The sequence below is a fragment of the Athene cunicularia genome (assembly GCF_003259725.1).
Source record: "Athene cunicularia isolate RWA chromosome 3 unlocalized genomic scaffold, athCun1 chr3_part1, whole genome shotgun sequence".
NCBI classification, from domain to species: Eukaryota; Metazoa; Chordata; class Aves; order Strigiformes; family Strigidae; genus Athene; species Athene cunicularia.
This window is the reverse complement of record NW_020799097.1, coordinates 52,716,783-52,733,822: the sequence shown is the minus strand read 5'-3', so window position 1 is coordinate 52,733,822 and position 17,040 is coordinate 52,716,783. Positions and strand designations below refer to the sequence as shown.

The following is a 17,040-nucleotide window of genomic DNA, read 5'->3' as shown; positions in this document are numbered from 1 at the left end:
AAGGCATGTGGGGGTATGTGAGGACCACAGCTGGCTGTGTGCCCTGGTTTTGTCTGGGCTAGAGTTAATTTTCTTTTAGTAGCTAGTACAGTGTGTTTTGGATTCAGTGTGAGAATAATGTTGATAACACACCGATGTTTTAGTTGTTGCTAAGTAGCACTTATCCTAAGTTAAGGATTTTTTCACTTTCCCATGCTCTGCCAGCAAGCAGGTGCACAAGAAGTAGGTAAGGAGAATGGCCAGGACATCTGAGCCGAACTAGCCAAAGGGATATGCCATGACATAGAACATCATGCTGTTTATATACTGGGGGGAGTGGGTCAGGAGGAGCATATCACTTCTCAGGCATCAGCCAGTGAGTGGTGAGAAACTGCATTGTGCATCACTTGTTTTTTTCTCTGGATTTATTTTTCTCTCTTTTTGTTCTATCCCTTTTCATTACTTTTATTATTATTATTATTAATAATAATAATAATAATAATAATTTTAGTAATATTAATTTTGTTTTGTTGTTGTTATTAAACTGTCCTTTTCTCAACCCATAAGTTTTACCTTTTTTTTTTTGATTCTTCTCCCCATCCTACTGTGTGGGAAAGAGTGAGTGAGCAGCTACATGGTGCTTAGCTGCCTGCTGGGCCTCGACCACAACTTTGGGTTATGCTCAAACAGCTGTGTAGGACAGATGTTAAGCCTGGGAAGTGCCTACCAGCTATAGGGAGTGATGTCCATGTGAACTCTGGCCAGGGTGATGCACAACACATGTGAGGAACCAACCAGCTCATTTCAAGAGGGAGCCCAGAAGCAAAGTAACATGAGGCAAGTGGGAACAGTCAGAGGACCACGACCCAGCAGCTTCATGGACCAAAAGTGTAGCTAAGGCACTGCATGCAGGAATTTCTCGGATCCCTAAAAATTTTGCTTCTTCTTTACTGGATATGTCTGAGCATATCTAGCTTATAAAGAAGGCAGCTAGAAAGTTTTTTCTGTGCAAAAAGAGCGACATGACTTATTGGTTAATGGTATTGACACTAATGCAAGCACCCTTACAAGAAAAGCAGTCAGTCTGTTGAAAGGAATCCTACTCTGGGAAAGAACTACAAGTGGCTGGATCTTTGATGTCCTTTTGCCCTCTTGTGGGCATGGAGACCCCTATGAATCCTGGGCATGGAGTCTGAAAGGACACATTGACCAAAAAACCTAGTCTCAGGTAGAGTGGGTAAATGCACATCGAAAATGGACAGTCACTAAACAAAAATCTGCAGGCTTCTCATTAGCACAAAGAGTTAATTTAGAAATCTAATAAGAAAAAAAATGTTACCCCACTTAATTTGATTTTTCACTTCATATGTATTAATTTAAACTTTACAATAAATAAATTGATGACATTTGTGTTCATTATATATAATTATATATATTGATATTTTCATATATTCCATGTTGGATTGTGGCTTTTTGGTAGATCTGTCATTCCTGAAACTTATTCTTTATAATCAATATGAGATTTCATCAAATAACAGAAAGAAATCCTATTTATTACTAAGTTTGAAAACAATCTATTCTTGGCAGAATATGTGTGTTCATTTAAACTGAACAATATACATTTTATAAATAAGTCTACATACTGTCAACACTTTATTGACTAGTCTCCTTAAACCTGATGGAACGCCAGTCCATTCTGCAATTACAGAATGCCTATAAAATGACAGAACTCTCAACATTATTCCTGGGGAGCTTGAGTACTGCCATGGAAAATTTTAAGTTATTTAATTCATGTAATACACTTATAGGAAAGAGGGGAAATGTATATTTGCAGCTTTCCTACAAAAGTATTTTCAAATCTCCCTCCTTTTCTCTAAAACTTCAAAGGTAGTGAGGATTGTCAAAGCATAGCCATTAGAATGCATTTTATTTTTCTTGTGATCAGTTTAGCTGAAAATCCCATAACTTGGAGCATGACTTATTTGTGATATGTCAAGAGCCCTTAAGAGGTCTCTCTTAAGGGGTTCTTCTCATTTGCTTCCCTCACTGTATTGCACATATGAGTCATGGCAAACACTGGATCTAATCCTACAATCTATATCTCTATCACTGACATCAAAGGAATCAGATCTTTCTGATTTCCAAAGCCCCATTCACTCATCTGAGAGGAGAGTTCATTTGTCTTCTTCATGTGATTATTAATCTCTTTTCCAAGGAGAAGTTGTATACTTGCAGAGAAATTTTGTAGAGTTTTGATTGTTTGTTTGCTTGTTTTCTGAAGCCAGCCTATTAGTTTTCAAAGTCACTGTTCATGATACTGGCATGATTTCACAGAGCAGTAGCTGAGATGTTTTATTAGTTATTTCAGCTGAACATTTACTCGATGAAACTGAGCTCTCAAAAGAGGGCTTTTGGGACATTATCAGTTTGATCTAATGTATGAGCTTGAATTACTGTATCATTATAATATGCTGCTTGGTGTCTTTTGCCATTGATTTGCTACATTTTTTAAATTGCTCAATCAGAAGCCATTTATCTGATAAATTATTAACAAATAAATGTTTCTGATGGAAAAACAAATAATTCAGCATTGTAAATCATGTATCATACAGGCAACAGCAGTCAGAAGTAAACTGCTCTTGAGCCAAGTAAGTAGTTTATGTAATGTAGATGGAAATCATGTAGTGAAATAACATTTCATTGCAAAGAGTGGCTGTTATTTTCCTAGACTCATACCATATTCTACAGTTTCTGCATTGTACATTTCTATGTTCTTTTATTGGTGCATCAAACATGCCACAAAATTTAGTTTCAAGTATGCAAAGGCATCTGCACTTTGTTAGACTCTGAGCATACTTTAAGTTGCTCAGACTGCTCATTCTTTGTAATATTTCAGTAGAAACCTTTTGATTTAATTCTACTTCTCCACTTAGAAGTATTATTTTTCTGATTAACAGAATAATTACAGAGTTAATGTCTTTCGGCAAGTCACATTGGCATTGATGATTTTGAGGGCTTAACTGTATTCCAGATTCCTTGGGACTTGATTTACTTTGAAAGAAAGTAGATATATTCGTGCCTAAAGCTAGAAATCATAATACAGGATTTGCAGTTGAATACCACATTCATATTTGTGTCTGTGTCCCATTTCTTCCATATGGAGGCATAGATAGGTTATAAAAAAACAGAAAACAGAGAAAAGAACAGTCAAAAAATTCTCGCTAAATACTATAAACATTTTCTCCAGATGGGTCTGGCATTGTTCTCAGTATAAAAGTAGTTTTCCAGTGATTTACAAGATGGCTGTAAAATACATTTCTGGTCAATATCAAGGGTAACTGGTGAGTAGCAGTAGCATGTGCAGTCTATCACCTTCTGCTAGTAAAGATCTAACATTCTTTTTCTTGCAACCTACTTTAAATATAATTAGCTATCTTCTATTATTGGGAGTGGTTTTTGTTTGGGACTTACTGTTATAAAACACATTTTCCGTAATTCTCCTTCCCCTTCCTCCCTGCACTCCAGATTCCAGGTTGCCAATGTTTACAGGATAATGGAGACAGTACTTTGAAAAACTTGAGCTGGCAAGTGCTACCTCTGGGGGCCTACTGCACAAAATTCCTTCTCAAGTCTTAAAGAGAGAAACTGAGTGTTTGTTCTATTGTTTGGGGTTTGGGTTTTGGTTTTTTTTTTTCAAATATGCAGCAAGCATCTTCTCTTTTCATACAGGCCCAGCAAGTTGTACACCGTTTCAGCAGAGATGTCTGATCTTTCCATTCTGCATACCTGGAGTTGCTTTATCCCTTGACTGGTCTTTTCAGTAACCACTAAAGACTTCTTGAGACTGAACGCTGGAACAGATGAGTTAAATTCTTCCTGAATGTTCTTCATCAAAAGTAGCTGTATTGGACTTTCTGCATGTGCATAAGGACACAAAGGTTAGTCTATTCCTTAAAAACCTGAAGTTTCAGGACTGTTTCATTTAAACATTAGCAGTGCACACTGTTTCAATTTGTTGCATAAATATAGCCACAGGTAGATAAAATGGTGATTGACACCACATATATAGTTGAGAACATGCTTTTAACTACCATGGAACAAATATACTTAGTGAGCTGGTGCAAATTAAAGCCCTCTAAATGACTGGCTGGCTGACAAGAGCAAGCTCTGCCCATGCTCTGAGCTTCATTGCCATTATCGTGGTATTTCTTCGAAGTTTGTGCTTAGTGCACTGCAATCACACTCATCTGTTTTATGATTGGTAAAAAGGGGGCGAGAAGAGTACTCTACTTACCTCTGTTCACAAGGTGGTCCTTGTTTACAGTCAATGGGGATGAGGGGTTAGATGCTTGTCCACCTGTGTATTTAGTTGTTCTAGATGGCATGTGGGCTTCAGGGGAATGCCAAAGACATACATAAGATTTTGGAGAAAATAATTTCTTCCTAATGGCAGCTATTCACTTCCTGGAAACTGTAAGATTTTAATAAAATGTTTTTTCTATCCCTTGACTTCTGTTAAAATATTATATAATCTATGGATATTAATTTGTCACCAGTCTGTCACCTCAGGAAATCACCCTCGACCAGGACAATTCACTGACATCATTTTTCCACGGTATGATTGTAAATGCAGAAGAAACCATTCTGCAAAAAATACATGCTCAGAAAGGTGGTGGAATGTGTGTGGGCATATGTGCACATCAAGTCACATCTCAGACACATAACTGACAAGGGAAGTAGCAAGATCATAAAGATACATCAGGATTTTCAGCACCAATCATAACATTATAAAAAAAAGTTTACAATGATGTGGATAATGCTACATACAGTAGAGAAGAAAAGTGAACAGTCATGTAACCTTGATTTTATTCTATGATTACCATCTGTTTTTCATCTTTTGCAGAATATTCTTCAGGATTAATGCTCTGTCTGGGTTTGGGGGAGGAGGAGACAAAATTATTTTCAGTTTTATTCTGTCGACCTCATCTTATTTGATTTGAACATTTTTTTAAAAAAAAAATTAGTTTTACAAATACTATTTGTTCTTATTAAACATCTCCACAACCTATTAAAATGGTTGCAGGAAACCTATTAGCTAAAATTGATGTAGCTCAAACTTGATGCAATTAGAATTACATGAATTGAGTTCTGCTTTCTCATTTTTGTAGAGGGATTCTAGTGATATCATCTGAATAACAGCTTTCTAATCAGTCTCTGTCTGCCACTCTAGTTAGCATTTCTGTTTGCATTCAAAATGCCTACTCCCTATATAACTAAATAGAAGAAAAAAACCATCATCCCTCATCAAAAGGAATTGTTTCCCCATTGGCTCCAAAGGTCTACTCAAGATAGAAAAGGAGGGGAAAAAAAAAAATAACAATACAGTTTTATTTCATCTAAGTAATATTGAAGTTACTGAGACTTTTTGTAACAGAGTTCAGTAGGAACAAGAACATGAACATAGAAGTACGGACTACATTTAAAAGTGGAAGGTTAGAGAATCTGCAAGATTTTGCAAAGATTTCCATATAGATGAGACCTAAGTTAGTTCTGTGGGGTGCCCTCACTGCAACATCTAAATATTTTCCAAGGAAGTCAAATTCATATAGGGCATATATCATAGCTTTAAAGTATAGACTGTTTTTTATAATATTACATCTTTTATACATGCATGTATAATAAGAGGTGCATATCTCACACAGTTGCAGAGCTCAAAGGTCAGAAGTGTTGTGAACTCCACCTCCTTGGACTGCATGCATGCTTGTACTTCTTGGGGGGATTTCTGTAAGCATGTCTGTGTGTGGACTGTTAAATATATATAATGTATAGGATTCTGGGTTCTGTGAAGTCAGTACAGTTGTTGACAGAGCCTTGCTATATTAGGATAGGTAATGCTGGAAAGATCCTACATATCTTTCATTTTCCCTCTGGTATTGCTGCTAAAGCACACATTATTAATGTCAATATATAAATCTGAATAGAAAATTATGCAGAAAAAAAGCTTTATTCTTCAGTTTTATGGATTTTGTAGTTTATGCTATAGCAAATGTTACAAACATTATTTGACAGATTGGAGAACAAACTTTCTTTGATAGTCGTAGATATAAGTTCATTTAATCAGTGCAAATCAAAAAGAATGAGCTAAATTATCTGACTGGCTGCAAATCCAGTGGAGTTTCCCCTGTCCAAATTTTCCATGATGAATTTTGTTACTGGCTGACTTTTGTCTTTTGCAAGAACGCAAGTGCAACTAGGTTTATCCATAAGGCTTGCAGCAGCTTAGATATTAAAAATAAGAAATTACCCTTATGTAAGTGAATAAACGATGGTGTTCCAATCCAACGTCGGGGGAGGTTTCTGTATGATCCCAAGCGCGAGACTAAGACACAAACAAGGTCAAATACCATATACCCCAAACAGGTTTTTATATTATTAGGAAAAGAGTGAAGAGGGGTAGCAATAGGACAGAATGGTTGGAAAAGGCAGAAGTAAAGCAAGGATGCGAGATAGGGCTGCAAGAATAGTCACCACCATGGATCCAGAAACGTCCCATTGGTCCTCAGTCTTCAGTTCTTCAGTGGTGGGTGCACATGGATCTGCCTTCCATGATGGATGCACAATGAGTAAAATTTTCTGCTGCTTTTTAAGTTCATTGTATCCACTGATTAGCATATCTGCTCACCTTTAGGTTGTTTTTTTTTCTCTGGTCCCACAGGTTTTTTTGCATCTGGCTTCAGGACAGGAATGTCTGCCTCTTGTCAGTTCATTAGCAATGCATGCATGGGGTCTGGCCTACACAGTAGAGTCACAGACGGCTCCAGGATGGGGCCAGCTCAGCACACCTCCACCCCTTGTCTAAAGGGACAATGCAACCGCAAGGAAGTAGGAGGGTGCATCCTTCAATCCACTCCCGCTTCTCTGGGCAGCATCCCCCAGACCAGTTCACAGGCTGCAGCAGCTTCTCTTGGAGGTTTGCACAGACACAAGCAAGCTTTGAGACAGTCCTGTGACATTTGTCTCTCACAGATGGTTATACTGAATTGACTACCTAGCTTATTAAGTAAAAAGAAATGTTGTGTATTTAATGAAAAACTAAAAAAAATAAAAAGATAGGATGGTGTATGAACTGGGAATATTTGGCATAACCCCATATTTAAAAGTGATCCTGGAGATTTTCTGCTAAATCTATAGCATTTAGACTAAATCCTGGAGGTTACAAGGGTCCTCCTTGAGGTTGGGAGGAGTGTCCCCCGACATGGGGAAAACTGAATTCTGCCCTTCCATATCTTGGGCAGCTGACTTAATGTACAGAAAGAAAGATATCTTCTGTCAGATATATTTTGTGAGGCGGTAAAGCAGAAGTGATCTATCCACCACTTCAGAAGTAGGACAGAGCTGTGAATCCTAATCCAAAGCAACATGACTGCAACTCAGCATAAGGTCCCTTAAATTCCAGAAAAGCAGGTTGTGTTGAAGATATGTCTCTGCCCTTGTCATCACCTTTGCCTGACTTGCCGGCTCTCCTGAGAGCCATCTTTCACACAAGAGTAACCACATCTTCCTCACAACCATTTTGCCTCATCAGCAAAACTAAAGCTATATACATCTATCTATATCAGCAAAACAGGGCTGGAGCATGAGTTTGATCCCTGGCATCTGCTCATCCATCCCGTCTGTTCACATGTTCTCTATCATGGTTTTTCCCTACAATGCCACGCAATGCCAGGATAGAGTTTGGGGAGCAGCACGGGGTAGGGAGAGTTTCCAGGAAGCAGCTAAGAATACAGCCACCTTGCTTTGGGGTGGAGAGTCTGGGTCACCCTGGGCAAGAGAATTAGCCCTGGTCTGTTTAATTTACAAACATGCGCACAGCCAAGCATTGCAAGGCTGAGGCCACTTCTGACTCTAGCTGTGGAGGGCTGCTGTCCATACAAGTTGTTCCATAATCTTCCATTATCTTTAACCTTTTCACTGGTCACTACTTAAAGGACATAGAATTTGAGGAGGATAAGATGACTCAGCCCTCTTCCATTTTGGACTCTCAGGCAGGATGCAATGCAAAGTATTTGTAGCATGTTGTTTTTACACAATAGAATATGACTGTTCAAACAACTACAGTGACCTCTAATACTTATCCTCAGGCCTTTTTCTTTCTTTTTTTGCTGTTGTTTCTAGCTTTAATGAGATAAAGAATTTGCATGAATTAAGTTACATTTTCCATGCTACTCTTTTGGGAGAAGTTCATTCCCTCTTTCTACTTGCTAGTTCATAGTCTTTTGGTCATGTTTGTATTGTATATTCTGGATACTTTGCATATGAGTTTTAGCTTACTAGTATGTTGAGTAGCACATCTATTAGCTGATTCTGATGAAATATCTATATTAAAATGTTCCTTTGTACAAAATAAGGAACTTGTAAACATTGAATATTTTTTGGTAATACAGTGATGGGGGAGAGATTATGATCAGCTTTATCAATCAAGTAATTAAATAAATAAGACAAAAGTATAAAACCATGAATTCTAGCCACTCTGTCCTTGCTATCAAAAATTTTAATATCAAAGAGCTTTTACAAGAGGAAGTGAAGGATATCTGACTTTCCCTCTCTCAGTAATTTAACTCACATAAGATTCAAAAAAATTCTGATTTAAGAAAATGTGGGCATTTTTGCTCACTTTGAAAAAAAAGCATTTTAAACAGCAGGATGTAATTTCAGACTATTTGCAGTCAAGAGGCCTCTGCTGAGCAAAATACTCATTCAATTTAGGAATGCAGATTATAATAATTTTCCTATCTCCCTCACAGCAGGATTTCTGCCATCATTTTACAAACTCACAGGTTGCAGTATTGAATGACTAGCTAACTTCAGGTAACACATGCTTCAAGCATATTCTCATTAGCTCAACTTAGTTATAATGCAAAGCTGCTTAGTTTCACCAAGTGAAATGGGATACACTTAAATTGCCTCATCTAATATAATACTCCTTCTTAATACATGCAAAGTGGTTTATGATGGCAAAGCTTGTAGAGCATGAAAATCGTCAGGGAAAATAAGGTTTTCTGACTAAAACTGTCAAAAATAAGTCCTATTTTATATCATTTCTTTTTAAAAAGGTTAAGAATGAGGAAGGAGAGATTGGAGTAAGAAATAATCAGTCTAGAAAAATGTAAATTTAGTACATTAACCTTTTTAATACATCAGCTCTACCAAAGAAGGAAAATATAAAGTAAAGCTGTTCTTTCAGTAATGTCTTCTGCACCGTAAAGTTAAACATAAAATACACAGTGGCCAAAATATATTGCAGTAAGGAACAATAGTCTTTTTTATACCTGTTTTATTCAGAGAGCTTGATATTGTGCTCTATGTTTCCATTTGCTAGTATTATTATTCCAGCTTGCTGATGCTGCATTAATTTGCAAGGACTTTTTGATTTCAGACATGGATAAGGAATTATTTATCTTTCTTCTTCCTTTAAGTGCTAAGTGAATATATCCCAATCTTGTATACCTTGCAGACACAAAACCTGGTTTCAATAAAACCCCAAAACAACACTAGTACAATCAGGTTTTTTTCCCAGTATCCTGCACCTGCAGTCTGACCATAGGGCTGTAAATCCTCTCCCCACATCCCTTTCCAACACTTCCAGAAAACTATTCAGAAAGGAGCTAAGCTGCTACAGGCTTTGCAGATGACACCCAAGTGTATATCTCATTTTCCACAGATGTAACCAGAGCCATCACAAAGATGTTGCACTGCCTAGAGGAAAGTGGCTCCTGGAGAAGAGCATCTGTCTGAGGTTGAACTTGGGTGAGATCCAGACAATACTGGTTGAAAGACAGAAATGATCCAGACAGCCAGTTGAGCAAGATTCCTCGGTGCATGCCTTTAAGCATTAGTTTGCAATGAGGCTGTTCACATCCTTGGAAAAAGGTGGGGATAAGCTGTGGCCCCAGAGAATGAACCAAGAACTCTTCCCACTACAATGAAAAGTTGGAGTCTTTCTTAGCTTTTCACTGAGCTCAGAAAATGAGGCAGCAAAAATAACAAAGTTTAGAAAACTCTTCCATGACTCCAAGACAAAGGCCTAGCTGCAGAGATCTCTGCATACTTTTCAAGGGGTTGATATAACACATGTATACAGGGCTGTTTCACTCCTCACAATAAGAGAACATTGCTTCTGAAAGGTATTGTCTCTGAGGCTCCTATTTGCATTTGGATAGAAAGCACTAATCTTGTACTCAAAGGTGCAATTGTTTTGAATCTCTTGATATCCATGATTACTTTTTCATTTTCCACAAATGTACAGCTTCTACAAGAACAGTTTAAAACCGTCTGAGTAAAGAGGGCTTCTGAGAGAGGAATAATACATCTCTTGTGGTTATGCAGTGAACTTTTAGGGTCTGTACATACTGCAGCGTCCTTCCAAAAAAGAATTTGACTTTCAGAAGTATGGTACGTCTGCTAAAATTAAGCCTTCTGCTCTTGGTAGGAGAAAGGTGAAATACAGGTGATTTAAACTCTGGTAGGTCATACGAACGTCCCTCATCTGTGAAGCGCCAGGATACAATATTAGCCTATAGGAATGAATAACTGGTGGGAAGAGGTGAAAGCATACATGAAAGCTGCAAGCAAATAACACCCCACAAAAGCACACAATTGTAGAAGCCATACACAATACTCTTGGGGAAGCTGGCATCCAATCTGAGGATGAAACGGGTCTTCAAGACAGGTCCAAACATTAATGAAAAGTTATGAGCATTTTAATGGAGCAGAAATAACTGTGAAACTGTTTTCATTCACTGTCAAAATCTTGAATTCTCCCTGGCAACATTATCTTTGCTTTGCTCAGCTCCTTCAACAGGGAGAAGAAAAAATGCATCCTTGGGTCTCACTTGTGAGGATTTTGTTGGTGTGAGCAGTCACCTGCAGTTTATTCCCCTGGATTTTCTGAGGTCACAGTATGACCTGAATAAGATGTGCTTCTCTAAACATTTCTCTTGTATTTCCCCCAGTTCACATTCAGGAGTAAGAAAGAGTAAAATGATAACACAGGTTGCTAGTGTTTTGCTTTTCTTACTGGTGATTGTATGTTTTTGATTTTTGGTAGATACTTGTCAGAGAAATTTTTGTCTCTGAAGCAGAGATGTTTTCAGACAGTACTCGAGTCATCCTGTTTATTTTCCACATATATATTTTGCATATATGAACTGGAGCACTAATCTTAATTGGTTAATCTTTGGGCCTCGTAAGGAAAATACATTCCTAGAACATTTTCCTCCTGGTAATTCCTTCCTTGTAGTCTCTTCACTGGCTCACCAGCTGTGTTGCTTATCACAGCTTCATTCTCTTGATGAAACTATTTAAAATGTTCTCCATTAAAAGCTGTGTAGAAAACTCAGTGCACATTTGTGAGGCACTTGTAGGAACATGTAGTTATTGGGAGGAATAAAATAAAAAATGCAAACCTACTATTCAGTTGGTATGTGTACAGCCATGCTGTACTTATTGCTATCATGAATAAAGCATTTGTTTTTCTAAATTGTGTGTATATTCCTAGAGGAGTACTTAAAAGACAGAGCTTGTTAGAGAAGGCATGGAAACAATGCAGAATTTCTCCCATATCAGTACTCGAATCATAAGGTATAATCATAAATCCTGACTGCAATCTGACCAGCTAAAAGGGCACAGGGGACTCCTCCAGAAATCTGGGAATTTCTTTTCCTTGTCCAGTGTGTAACCCAGCTCCTCTGAGGAATGAATGGCCAACCGATCTACTTCAGGGTCACTCATGTCGTGGCCCCCAAAACCACCCTGTCACTGTAGGAAATCCCAGCAGACCTGGGGGCAGTGAACACCCCAGAACTCTCCTGGTTAGCCTCTGCCTCCTTACAAACCAGAAGCTGGGGTGTGAATGTTTTGCTCTCGAGGGGGTGTAATGAGAACTGAAGTGCTTTGGTAAGCTAGGAGACTCACAGGAAATGCTGCCTTAAAAATACTGGGGAATTTATGCTTGTTGGTTTGGTTGGTGTTTTTTTTCTAGATTTTTAACTGTTACGTTAAAGCCTAAACCCTTCTTCCTTCCCTGAAGTAAAATTACAAACCCATCTACAAGATGTGTATACTAAAGAATGCCAAATGCTTTCTGTGTCCATCATTGTTCTAACAGAGGGTGACATTTTCCCTCCTTTATTAATATGTTTGATTAGATCAAGAAAGCTACTGTCTTAATGGGCCTAACAAAGTGGTTTTCCTGCTTTAAAAGCTATTACATAGTGCTTCAAATACCTTTTAATATTTCAAATATAACAAAACTCTGTACATATTGTTTACAAAAATTTAATCATGTTTCTTTTTAAATTAGTAATGCAAAAAGAAACAGAATATTAAAATAATTTTCTTGTCCTTATTGGTTTTGATTGATTGTTCTAGCTGACTTTTATATTTTGTGGCACAAATAGCATTCCCTGGATTCTTCTCCTTGCAGATTAATGTGCATCGAAATGAGGTAGCAATAGTATTTCCTTTCCATAAAGCACTTCCTTTTACAGCTGTATGTATTGTGTGATTCCATCACATGGTAATATACACGTATTGCTATGTGAATATCTGTTGCAGCTTGTTTGAAAGTGTCAGCTGCGCCCTCATATAGTCATAAGACTTACCATAAATTACTTTTACATACTTGGTTTTTTAACATCTTGTAGAAATAATGTTTTAAAGCTATGTAAATGCATACAATGGATAGAAATTTCTGATCTAATTTTGCTGTCCAGTGTCACGTAATACTAAGTTATTCCTAGATTACGTCCTTAAGAACAAAAGTCAATGTCCTTATATATGTTTCTGGATTACTGGCACGTTCCTAGAAGGATGTAAATAGCTGAAGTATAATGCAAGCAGAATTTGGATACAGAACCTACCAGAGCAATCGGAAAAAAAAAAATAATCTTTAGTGCCCATTTAGTATTTGAGGATTCACAAGCATCTTAGCTTTCAAGAAAGATTGTCACTTCAAATCCTGTGATCACACAACTCAGAAGCATTGCTGTATTGGCTGTGCTGTGTATTCAGCCAACTCTTGCATTCTGTAGGCATCAGATCTCGTAAGCCAAGCACCTCCAAAAACTCGTGTTCTGCATTGACCAGACACTGAAATTTTCTCAGTAATTTCACATTTCTCACCTGAGAACATGGGCAAGTTTTTCCTAGATGGAGAAGTTAGGCTTTACTTATGGGGAAAAAAAAAGGGAATAGAGACTGAGTTCTAAAATTTACTTTTCATTTTCAGAGGTAACGGACACCAAGTCTGCTTCCCAACATCAAGTTAAGAGATTGTGAAGCCATAGGATAACATATGGAAAGTGTATTCACTAAAATAGTTCACTGTTTCAATTTTCACTGACTTGTGTTCATGCATTCATATTCTTACGTTATCATGGGTAGAAATTATGTTCAATGGTAAATGGAAGAAACCCATGGAAAATAAATGGGCCATGCACTTTATCCACCTCTACTTACTGTCCCATATCATGGATGCTTATTTAACATTTCAGATCCCTGAATGACTTAAATCTGTGGATGTTTTTAAAAAAAAAAAAACAAACAATTTTTTCTTCTTTTGTCCTGTTTTGCAAAATTCAAAATGCCACATGAAAATCACCCCATTTATGGCTCATATTAAACGGTTTGGTTTGTTTCAAATTCATGTTCTAAAAATGGCACAGATCTGAAATTTATTTTCTTAATATCGTCTCTTGAAAAAAATAATCCCGAAAGATGGGTTTGCCCTACCTAAATAGCTATTTCTTTCATCAAATGTATCAGAAATTTTAAGTCATTTTCAGAAGATATTATAGCTTCATCCAATCCTCTTATTCACAGTAACTCTTGGAACCTGGCAGCTCAGTCAGGTGTGAAAAATAATCTCATTTTTATAAGCACCTTAAATATGCTGGAATTCGGTTTTGCAGTAAATGGATGACATGAAATACTTTTTTTTTAAAAATCAATATTCATTCCAAGATAGTTGCATTACTTACAAATGACAGTGAACTAACATACAAGAATGTAGCATTTCTGTGCTTATAGAAACTGTGGTGGAGACTTGAAGATATGCATTTGGATTCTTTGTCCCTGTTTCAGAATATCATGACTCCTTTATTTAGAATATGACTATATCTTAAATATAAGCTAAAATTAAAATAAGGAAACATTTTCTTTTTTTCTTTTTCCCTGACAAATTGTGTAGATCTCACAGACCCAAACTTGAATTGTACAATCTGTTCCTTGGCCTCATTGGAGGGACTGAGGAGTTTTCCTGCCTAGAAGCATAAGCACGTAGCAGAAGTCTCTAAATTGAGAACTTGCTCATTTTAAGCTGATTCTGTAATCAGCAGCCCAGATCTGAATCATATTCTGGAAACGTTCATCTCTTGGCATTGATTATAGGGAGAGTTTAAGGTGACTTCAGCTCCCAACTTAGGCACTTAACTGAGAAAGTCATCATGATGGAGGATGAATCCAGACCCTAATGTTGCCACAATCCTACTCCAGATTCTACATGAAATCCTGGTGTAGCTGAAGCTGACAGGAGTTGTGTCATTGACCCCACACAGCTAGAAGCTCTCCTCAGACCTTGATTCAGAACTTGCCAGAATGTTTAACCTTGGAAAATAATGACATATGGAAATATTGACACAGCCTTGAAAGCTGTAACTCAAATGTGTCTGCAGCAAAATGTATCAAGCTTGTAGCTTTGACACAGGAATGGGATGATGCATAACTCAATGAATATAAGAGGTCTTTTCCTTTGAAACTCCAGACAGCAGTGCTCTTGCAGCAAAGCTTAACAATATATAAATATCTCTTTGTCACTGTCATGAATGCTTGTTTACAAACCCCTCAAGCCCACAGAGTGCAAATAAAAATTGACAGGTAACATTATAATTGAAGGTGCATGCATATATGTTGCAGTGGTTTTTATTTGTGCAGCATTGTGTTGGGCTGTGCCAGCACACTGAAGAAATGGGACCACTGCAATCATTTTAACAAGTTATTTGGCTGCATGCATGATGTGATTTACTTCTGGGTCTTGCGAATGCATTCAGCTTTATTTGTTAACCTAGCAAAACATTATTTATTAATGAGTTCTTCATGTTTTATTAAGGCTAATGTCAAAACACCTCTGTGGGACTCTAGGCATGTTCTCTCTTTGTGTTAAAGCCTTCTAAATAAAATGAAAAATTATGCAGCAATGCTGCAGATAAAACCCAGTAGATATCAGTTCAATTACTCTTGATCCTGGCAGATGATGTTTCTGAATATTTGTGAAAGTACAGCATCTGATTGTGTGCTGGCTTAAATTAAAGCATTCTGCAATCTCAAATATATGTAATTAGGGCGCCTTAGAAACCTAACAAGGCTACTGTGGTCTCCAAAGCTGAGTGGAGTGCTCAGATGGCAAAACTGACAAGTTCACCATGGAAGTAGAATTCATGCCTTTTTCTATGAACTGATGTTTCGTATCAGAGGGGGAGGCTTCTTCATGGGAACATTAAAATGATTCAAAGTAGCAACAGGGTGAATTATATGTGATTTTCTGTAATTTGAGAGGACTATTATGGCTCAGGAAACTAATACTGGAGTTCAGCAAACTTTTTCAGCCTTGATCTGATTGAACACCTCTTTTTCTAGCACTGACATGAGATTCAAATCCAGCAGCTCTACGCAGCTTAACCTGTAAGAATATCCTGGGATGTATTTCATGATTCTGCAAGAATGGAATAAACATGTGATATTATGTAGTTGAAAAAATGGTAATTCCCAGAAAGTCAACACGTTCATCACTTTTTACATGAAAGAAATATAAGCTTTATATGTGTAAGAAGCCTTTAGATAAAGTTCTTAGCTTGCTGTCATCTTACATTTGAAACGCAAATGTAAAAGTTTTGCACAGTTGAGATGCCATCTTGTTTTTACCGAAGACAGAGTTTCATTACAGGTTTTAGTGGAGACTAGAAATGAGGTGTAGAGCCTTTTACTCACAACTCATCACACTAGCCTACATTTATTGTAACAGATAAATAAAGTAGCAAGATCTGATCAAAGATACAGGCCAAAAAACCTGTCTCACTTTCCAACTTCAGTAACAGAAATCTATGGAGAAAATTCCTGGAGGGACTTGCAGATAGATGATTTGGACACTGCATAATTACTACTGCTTTATTTTCTATTTTCTGTTTGCAATTACTATCGGTTATGAATATTTAATATATGCATGTTTTGAGCTTTTCCTTTTTCTTTCATCTTGTTACTTTCATGATCTTTCACAACATCTGAGAGATCAATGTAAGGCAGTGGGATGGTGGGGGAATGTACCCTATCGTTACCATATCAGAGCAAACATAAATATGTGGGGGGACAGTTCCTCCATCAGTGCCAGTAAGTGGAGCTCCCCTGATTTTAGTAGAAGCCAGCTTGTTACAGGCTGTCACACTGAGACCTCTTGGCACAGAGATTTTGGTAACATAAACTGAAGACAGCCAGGCCCTGCTGCTGGAGTGTTTTGTCCTGTTTTCTGCCAAGTAGTCACTGAAGCCTGGTTTGCTTCTTTCCAAGTGGGTGCTAATCATCAGAGAGAGTCCTCCTTGTCTGGTGCATGGTTTTTGTCTGACACTAACTATAAAGCTGTGAAATAAGCCAGGGATGGTAGAGGACAGTGCTGTTCTTTCTCCTCTGGTTATCTTTTGTAATAAATAATTGATCTTGCTACAGATGTTAGTCTGTAAATCCCAATGGGAGGGAAGCACCCCCTGCTAGCCCAGGAAAAAATCTGGAATGACAGAGAGGCAGGTTCAAAATTTAAGCCACATCCTTTTTGTTGGTACTTCCTGTTGTTTAGCTGAGTTGACTGCAGAGGGTTTCTCCTACGGGGTCTGGGTTTTCTTCTCCCTGTGTTACTCAGCTACCACAGTTACTATGGATTTTCCTCTTTCCAGTCTTCTTCATGCATTGCCTATTTTACACACAGACCACATAGTGTAGATGATGAAGGGCTGTAAA

At 37.6% G+C, this 17,040-nt stretch overlaps 1 protein-coding gene across 3 annotated transcripts in view; it reads left to right on the top strand.

The window, feature by feature from the left end:
* Nucleotides 1–17,040, top strand: part of HS3ST5 (heparan sulfate-glucosamine 3-sulfotransferase 5) — a 166,385-nt gene that overhangs the window by 64,403 nt on the left and 84,942 nt on the right. For 2 of the 3 annotated variants that reach the window (XM_026845995.1, XM_026845993.1), the window contains exon 2: nucleotides 3,709–3,917. The gene's annotated coding sequence lies outside the window, so the exon portion shown is untranslated. Of the gene's footprint in view, nucleotides 1–702; nucleotides 807–3,708; nucleotides 3,918–17,040 lie in introns of those variants that run through there. The other variant, XM_026845992.1, reaches the window with a different exon arrangement.